Source organism: Danio rerio, chromosome 8 (assembly GCF_049306965.1).
Source record: "Danio rerio strain Tuebingen ecotype United States chromosome 8, GRCz12tu, whole genome shotgun sequence".
NCBI lineage: Eukaryota > Metazoa > Chordata > Actinopteri > Cypriniformes > Danionidae > Danio > Danio rerio.
In genome coordinates this window covers 28,648,232-28,657,500 of record NC_133183.1, presented here as the reverse complement: position 1 = coordinate 28,657,500, position 9,269 = coordinate 28,648,232, and the positions used below count along the sequence as shown (strand labels likewise).

Sequence of the window (9,269 nt, the reverse complement as noted above, 5' to 3'; positions counted from 1 at the left end):
AATTAATAAAAATATTAATTTTTTTATTTGTTTATTCAGCAGGTAAAGTGTACATTAATTACCATTGCTCCAAATGCACCAGAATTAGCCAGAAGGCTATTTGACATTCGTTATCCCTAGACAGATGTTAAAATTGTCAACCTTAAAAACAATACAAAAATTATACAATCTATCAAGCATAGTTAAGAAGTACTAAAATAGACATACAGTTGAAGTGAGAATTATTAACACTGATGTTCGATAAACCAGATTTTTAAATGTTTCTTGAACATATCGTAAGAGGTTATTTCTCTGATGCTGTCAGGGGCAGTGGTTCACTCTGTGCAGCTGTAACTGAAAAGGGACCCTGAACAAAGGCACCTTTCCGGAGTGGGACAATACAGTCTGCTCGGGCTGCCCCTCGTGTTGCTCTGTGTGTGTTGTTCCTTATGTTTACAAACTGACTGAGAGGTGGAGATGACAGACCGTGATTGATTTTATACATCAGACAAATAATAAATGGTATTTACCTAAAGAACAATTTTCTTCTTATTACAGATATTCTGTAATATATTTATATTTATTTCAGCAAAGTGTTATATTTTGACTAAAATATAGGGCATTTATTATGCAAAATGTGATTTAATATTGCATAAATATATATAAATTATATGATGATGATAATAATAACAAAATATTTTTGATATAAAATTGCATATAAATGTAGTAATGTTAATGCTAATAGTTATAATAATAATAATAATGATAATAATAATAATAATAACAATAATAATAATAATAATAATATTTGATAATTTATCCAAAAACAAGTATATTTATGATATAAAATTGCATATTAATATTTATATTAAAAATTAATAAGCATTAGCATAATTTGTTTTAGTATACTTTTTAATTTTTAAATAATTGAGCTAATTGTATGTTTTTATACAGTAAAAAACTGAAAATCTGGAGTAAATGAGTCCTAAAGTACTTCCACATTAAAAAAGCAGGAGGTAAATGGTGACTTTCTGGAAATGTTTTGGCTTCTTGCCTGTCAAGATGAATTATGGAGAAAAACAAAACAGAAAAGAAGAAAACCTTTTTATTGTCAATGCCATGAGCATTCTCTTCCATTTAAAATAAATTTCAAAAGCAGACAAAGCACAATTACGCAATAACATCTAGCAGTTTGCATTAATAATAACAACAATGATAAAAACAAAAATTAGTCATGTTTACAACATTCATTCATTCATTCATTTTCCTTCAGCTCAGTCTCTTTATTCATTAAGGTCCACCACAGCAGAATGAACCGCCAATTTATTCAGCAAATGTTTTACACAGCGGATGGCCTTCCAGCTGCAACCCAGTACTTGTAAACACCCATACACACTCATTCTCACACACACACACACACACACTCAACCGCTATGGCCATTTTAGTTCATCCAATTCACCTATAGCAGGTTTGGGCAAACTTGGTCCTGAAGGGCCGGTGTCCTGCACAGTTTAGCTCCAACTTTAATCAAACACAAGTGCTCTTATATTTCTACTGAGCTTGAAGACACTGATTAGCATGTTTAGGTTTGTTTGATTAGTGTTGGAGCTAAACTATGCAGGACACCGGCCCTCCAGGACCGAGTTTGCCCACCCCTGACCTATAGTGTATGTCTTTTGACTTGTGGGGGAAACCGGAGCACCCGGAGGAAACCCACACGAACACAGGGAGAACATACAAACTCCACACAGAAATGCCAACTGACCCAGCTGGGACTTGAACCAGCGGTCTTCTTGCTGTAAGGTGACAGTGTTAACCACTGACCCACTGTGTTGCCCAATTACAACATTATATAAATAATTGTACACAATATATCTTTATTTGCTCATTTCCTGCTTATTAATATTGAAAAATTTTATTTCATGAAGTGTCATATTGCAGGACTAATTAAATCAACACTGAAGTACTCCCACATAAACATGACTTAATAGTAGGAGGAAGGCTTCAAATGTCTTGTTTATTTCCTCGAATGATTTGTTGAGGGTGACTCTACAGGAATAAATGTCCAAAAAAAGCATGAACGTTTATGAGAAAATGAATGGCTGTTACTTTTAAATGGCGTCAGCATTCTGTTTAGTGTATAATTCATTTTTAAGAGCAGACAAAACCTTCATTGATGCAGTGTCGGGGAGCTGTTTGCATCAGAGGAGCGATAACACAGAGTGTGGTGGGACTATGGGAGATGTATTTATCACATTGGACAGGCCTGGCATCACTTCATCCCACTCGACATAAACTCAAGCACAGGCCTTCCAGGATAGACAAACGCACACACATATACATAAATATACACTGTAAATATCCAGCGGCTTCTTTATCAACTCAGACTTTGTGTATAATGCAGATATTGATAAAAAGTGAGGTTTGAACAATCATAACTGCTGTTGTTTTGAATGGCTGTTTTGAGAGATTCTGTTCCATGCATTTGCGATTTAATTTATTAAACGTGCCTTGAATTCAATTCTGGAAAGGCATAGCTGAATAATAAGTGTTGAGTTCATGGTAATGACATACTGTGAGTCTCAAACACCATAGTTTCTTCATTCTGTTGTAAATCCTGTGAGTATAAAATCCTGATGAAAAAACAGGCCGATCAAAAAAACAAAACAAAAAAAAACAGACTGTTACCACACACAGGATAATTATTATGCAGATCCCAGGCTGAATTTAATTGGCTATGATGTTCCTCAAGAGATTACAACAATGGTAATTTAGCGCTTATTTTTTGGTTTATCTAAGCTTGTAATAAAACAGCCCTATCGGAACAAAACACAGACTGTTACATTGCACACACTATCATTAATATGCTCATCCTAGGCTGCATTTGATTGGATTTGATGTTTCCTCGTGAGATTACAACAATGGTCATTTATCGCTTATTTTTAGGTTTAAGTGAGCTTGTATTAAAATGGGCCAATTAGAACAAAACGGCTGTTACATTACACACAGGATTGTTATATGCATATCCTTGGCTGCTTTTGATTGGATACAACATTTCCTTGTGAGATTCCAACAATGGTAAAGTATTGCTCGTTTTAAGGTTTAGTTAAGCTTGTATCATACTTATCTTGAATGTGGGACTCTTTTTTTTTTTTAGCAAGAGTAAAGAAGTGGCCTGTTTACAGCTTGTAAGAGTGTACAATGTTGGACAAGGCTCTTCAGTTAGTTTGTCATGGGGGCCAGTTCATGAAAAACATCCCAGATGAGGGGCTGGAGAGATATGACTTTTTATATGACAATTTAAGAGATGATGACACAACAGCAATATCAAATCCCATATGCTGTTTTTTTTTTTTTTTTTTTTTTTTGCACCTTAAGACACCCACCTTGGCTTTTTCTACGTTAAAACGTTAATGTATTGTATTTTGAAACTACATAATATCGCTGCATTGTACAATGTGTTTTTTTTTTTACAAAAGTATTTAATTGTTGTATTTCGAAGCACAAAACAATTAGTGTATTGCTCAAGTAGGCTTCTTCTACATTCAAACACATTCATATGATATGTTTTAAACTACGTGACAATTAGAGATGCAACGATTATAGATATTGGTTGAACAATTTAATAGTCTGAAGAATAATGATGGTTTCATGGTAATCTTGATTGTTATGCTTTTATTAAATTCAAAACACTGCTAGTTTAGAAAATCACAGAAAAACTGCTAATATTTTAAAGTGTTGTTTATTGCTGCTCAGTAACCAAATACAGCACAAAATATGAATAAAAAAATAGTCCATTTCTCTCTTTGGACTTAAAAAGTTTTTGATTTTAAACATGAGTAATAATTTTACAATCAAAATAAAAATAACAAAACAATGATTTAAAAATAAAAATAAGAATAAATGCAAATAGTATTTGTCTAATGGTAATTTAAGCTGTATATTAGCTAAGAATTTAGATGAACTGTTATTTATCTAACAACAGACATTTACACAAGTAAGTTTGTTAAGTAAATGTTTGTTTGGTACAACCACTCTTTACATAAAAATACATGTCAAGTACATATAAAATACAAAGAAATGCTGACCAGTCACTTATACATAAGCCTATCATTTTAAATGTTGCCTAAAGCTTTGTTTAAACAAAGGTCAGGGGACACATTATTTGTGGAACTACCAATAGAAAGTTGCCATTTTCCAGCTCATTTCTTCAGATGTCCATTAAAGTCATGTCATGAACCAGTGATGAATATATGCCTGCATTTGCTGTATTTGAAGTCAATGCTTAGTCCTCCTCCAGTCGTCTCCCTGAGGCCCACTGACTCATTTTGTGGTTGACTGCACTAATAGAATTAATCGAACCTTTCAGAACGTGGATATCAGATCTCTGGCCTTTTCTGCAGTGTCCTCAAAGGCCAAGACACTCAAAACTCTTTAAATTCCACGCAAAGCCCACACATATGCCTCTCTCAGTTTCTCTCTCTGCTATTTTCCTTCTTTGTCACACTTAAAATGTATTAATGTCACTGCTAGAGCTAATAAAACATCAAGCTATGTGGCCTTTAGTTTAAAGTGGAACTGACAGAAAGAATGGCTCAGTAAAGTTAAATTAAGTTTCGCATCATTTTCAGACACCATTTTGCTTGATTTTGTTTTATTATTATTTAAGTCGATGAATGTGATTAGGGTCCTAAAATTGTGATTTATAGTTATTAAACAGCTAATGCTGCATGAGTTTTAAAATGTAAAGGGGTAGTTCACCAAAAAATGAAAAATGACTCACTATTTACTCAAGTGATTCCAAACCTTTATGGTTTTCTTTCTTTTTTTCTGTTTACCATGCAAGAAGATATTTTGAAAAATGTTTAGAGACTGGTAACCATTGACTTCCATAGCATGAAAAACAACATATTTGAGCTGATCATAGTTGCATCTCACTGTGAAACATGATTTAAAAATCCTCAAAGCTTCAGCTGATGCTATTTTAATTTTTTTAATTTATATATATATAAATAGAGAGAGAGAGAGAGAGAGAGAGAAAGACACACGCTCAGTGCAAAACGCGCCAAAGCCCGAAACTGAAAGCGAGACATGACTTTTAAGGGACTGTTTCATATGGATTTATTAATCATTCTTACTGTTCAGTGATCGCCAACTGCCGTAGTTTATTAAAGACGCAAACCTCTCACTGCACGTAAGCTGTGCGCCTTCAGCAGACCTCCTCATTCCTGCAGCACGAGAGCTTTATGATTGTTTATGCGCGCCAAAAGTGGCGGATCTGTCCGGTAAAATATCTGACTGCGTGTCACCGCATCCCTAAGGACTGTTTGGCGAAATATTTGACTGCATGTCACTGCATAACAAACGACTGAAACGATATAACTAGAGAAATCTCCACTGTGCCACTGTGCGTATGGCAAGCCGTTTTAGCATTTAAACCTTGTTCAGACTATCCATAAATATATTTAGAGATATCTCTAATTATATTTTGACTTGTCATAATTATAATTCAGATTGGAAATATCTGCAAATATATTATGACTGACTAGTCATATTCCTCCATTGACTTCCATTGAAAAATATTTGCAGATATCTCTAAATAAACAAACAAACAAACTTTGTGTCTTTTTTGTGGCTGGCAGATGATAATAGCAGGGCTGCATCTTTTAGTATTATATAGAATACTTTGTTCTGCCAGATCTCCCAGGCAGGGTTTTATTTAGATTTATTTAGCTTATTTTTGGAATTCTGTCCATTGGAAAAAAGTTCTTTCAGAAGAACAGTTTTTTTGAAGTATTATTTGTTTTTATTCTGTCTATTCAGTGTCCTTCAACAAGAACGGTGGTGGTGGGGTTCATAATATTCACAATGGTATTTTATTAGTTGTTGGTTTAACCATGGATGAGATAATGGCTTCTATGTTATTTTCTTTTCAATGACATTTCTTATCACATGTTCAAAAACAACAGCCAATATTGCATATCTATAATTTATATAATGGGTATAATTAAACAATACTTTCACTATAACGTAAATTAGAAGTGTAATAGAAAAAATATATATTTCTGCGCCATTTTGAATTTTACTCGAATACAAATACAAATACAAATACTTTTCCCCCTCAACAAATACAAATACAAATACCGGCTGCTCCGCACATCCCTAATATATATATATATATATATATATATATATATATATATATATATATATATATATATATATATATATATATATATATATATATATATATATATACACACATATATATATATATATATATATATATATATATATATATATACAAATAAATACAAATATATATATTTGTTGTCATGTAAACAATCGCCATTCACATGCAAAAGCAAATAAAATGCTGTTTTATGCATGGCAGGAAAATACTTTTGGAAGGAATTTTGAGTTTGCAAAGAAACACTATGCGTCAGAAGCCAATCATATGCAGTCAGAGCTGGGAAAACATTTGATCCGTTTATCTCTCGAGTCTTTGGTTTGAGTTGTTTGTTCATCATGTGAAAAACAGAAGCCAATCATATCCATTTATCTAAAAGATTAGATCTGTTCATTTCTTGATCCTACGTTTTTGAGTCATCTCTCTTTACATGCTGTCACATGATGAACGGACGACTCAAAAAAACTCAAAGACTCAAAAGGTGAAATAAACATAGGTGTTTCTGATTCAGACTGTACACATTGATGATGCTTATATATGACAGTCAGTGTCAGGTGAACGAACGACTCATATCTGAAGACATGCCAGAAGAGGTGAGCAGAGCTATACATAGATAAAACAGCAGGTAAACAATGAATGATTCTTTTCTCTTTCTTGTTGTATTGTATAGTAGCAATCTAGTTATGACTTGTTTGTAGTGTTTTCAGCGTTTGGGCTAGTTGTAGATGAGTTTGGAAACATCTCGTAACATATTAATGTTATTTTGGCAAATTGAAGGAAATGACCTGAAAAAAAAGTTTCATCTTGATGATAGGTCCGAGTGATTAAAATGACCCAAACTTCCCATCACTATCAAGTACTCCCACATGACAATAGAATGAAAATTTAATAAATGTAAATGACTTCACTGTTTTCAAAAAAATCTTTTTTTTTTTTTGTAGTTTAGATTAAAATGATAATGGTATAGTTATAAAGGGTGTCCATAAAGTGTTTACGTGAAATGTCAGCTCAAAATACCACACAAATAATATTTATTACTTATTGAAACTGCTTTTTTATGCTTTGATCTTAATTGTACCATGCCTGTCACTTTAAATTCAAATAAGATCCTTTTTTCAATACCGGGCGGAGCTACAAATGCCTGTGTGTCAGCATAGTGTCTGATTTAAAAACATGACTAATGTCCTATGCAAATGAGCGAGAGAACGTCACTAATGGGTGGGGCTTTGCTCCTCTAATGACATGTACAAATCGAGAATGTCTATCAAAGGGTTTCTCCAGACTGTTTTTATTAAGTGTGATTATAAAAAAGAAAATTATTACATTTTTGCCACTAGAAGTTGGGTGCCACGCAACTACGATTAAACCCCTTATGAAAGTGATTTTTGCATAATAGGTCCCCTTTAAACACTCCCAAAACACTTTAGCCATGTAAATGAAGTCTTCAAAAAGACAATCTTGTGTTGTGTTTTAACAATTTGACGTGTAAACATCACTTTGGTGTAGGTTGTATGTAATTTTCTAGCTTGTTAAAGTTGTAGCTTTTTAGGCCACTTTTCACTCATTTGATTTATGAGTTGCCATAGTCATTCTTATGTGTTTTAGAGAAAATTAAACACCTTTAGTACCTCTCACTTGACATTTCACTTCCAAACCACTGCGAAACAATCTAATTGTTGCACGGATGTTGTTTTTGGACCACTGTGCATTCAAGCTGAGTGCATGTGACTCACTTGTTTAAATTGGACCCGATATCCTGTTTTTAATAGCCCTAAAAATAGCAAGGCACGTATGAAAGGTCCAGGTAAAAAAAAAAAAAAACATACAATTACATAACAAAGAACAATAAAAAGGTCCTGTCTGGACAAGAAACTCCAGGGCAAGAGGTGGCTGTAACCCTTCACCGAACCCAGCTAATCTCGAGCTGCATCTGCATTCTGGAGCCTCATTTTTGGATTAGTTGATGCTCGAGTCTTACAGCTAATCCACATAATTCAGCCTGTGGAATCTGCAGTGCTGTTGCGTAGATCTGCCGTCTCAAAGTAAACTAAAGCAAATTCTGGAGCTGCATTGGATGCCAGTGTCAAGGCTTCAGCCTGTTCTGACAAAGAGAAACACCAGGTGTTCAGGATTCCTCACCTGTTCCAAATCGCACGCTCCCGCGCCAACTGTGATTGGAATATTTAGCAGAATACTGTGCTTTTTAGACTCATTTGATGTCCTGGCTGTATTTTATAGAGGATAGAGGGTGATTCAGACAATAAATATGATTAAACTCCTCGGAATAGGCAGCGATTCAAACAAATACGTAAATGTGTCATACAAATGAACGTGAGCCAGACAGACACGGGTCAAAGCTCATTATAAATGCCACACACACCTCATATTACAACACACCTCCCAGCTACCGTTTCATACTATCTGGTTTTATTCCCACACTACTGTGTCTGCATGCATATTTATCCTCTCCATGTAAAAAAATCTATGTAAGTGCTTTTAAAGTGCAATGAAAGTTGCTATTGTTGTTCCACATTTGATTTTTTTTGCATGTCTTGTGTACATTTCGTTAATGTATGCTTTTTTTTTTTGTACATTCAGTGCATGGCTACTGTGGTTTCGTTACATTTTACTTGAAGTGGCAGCTTACCCTTTTACCTACACAGCGCTTCTGTAGCTTCCCTGCGCAGAAATGACAGGAATGCTCTCATGTTTGTGTCTCCGCACCTGTTGAGATCTACTTGTTCAGGATGCGTGTAGGAGGAACATTTGCATATTGTGTACCGAGTTGTTGCGTGGATGCACTGCTTTGATGGATTTAGGAATAGTTCTGGTGCTAAATGTTGATTGCATTGCAGTAATTCCAGCCATTGCATTTGTAAAATTTTTATTTAATGTACAATTTTTTTAAATAGCTTCTGAATTAGAGCTGTGATATAAATCAGATGGACTAAAAAAGTGAATTGTTACATATCGTGCTCTATTTTATTTTGTGGTGTTGCAAAATATTATGTTTATGGTAATACTTTTCCTCATTTGCATAAGTGCAATCTGACACACCACCACAGGAATGGAGGAAGAAATGTAAATAACAGCATGGCC

At 34.1% G+C, this 9,269-nt stretch overlaps 1 protein-coding gene across 8 annotated transcripts in view; it reads left to right on the top strand.

Moving 5' to 3' along the window:
• kazna (kazrin, periplakin interacting protein a) overlaps positions 1-9,269 on the top strand; it is a 79,689-nt gene that overhangs the window by 35,736 nt on the left and 34,684 nt on the right. The gene's annotated exons all lie outside the window — the stretch shown is intronic.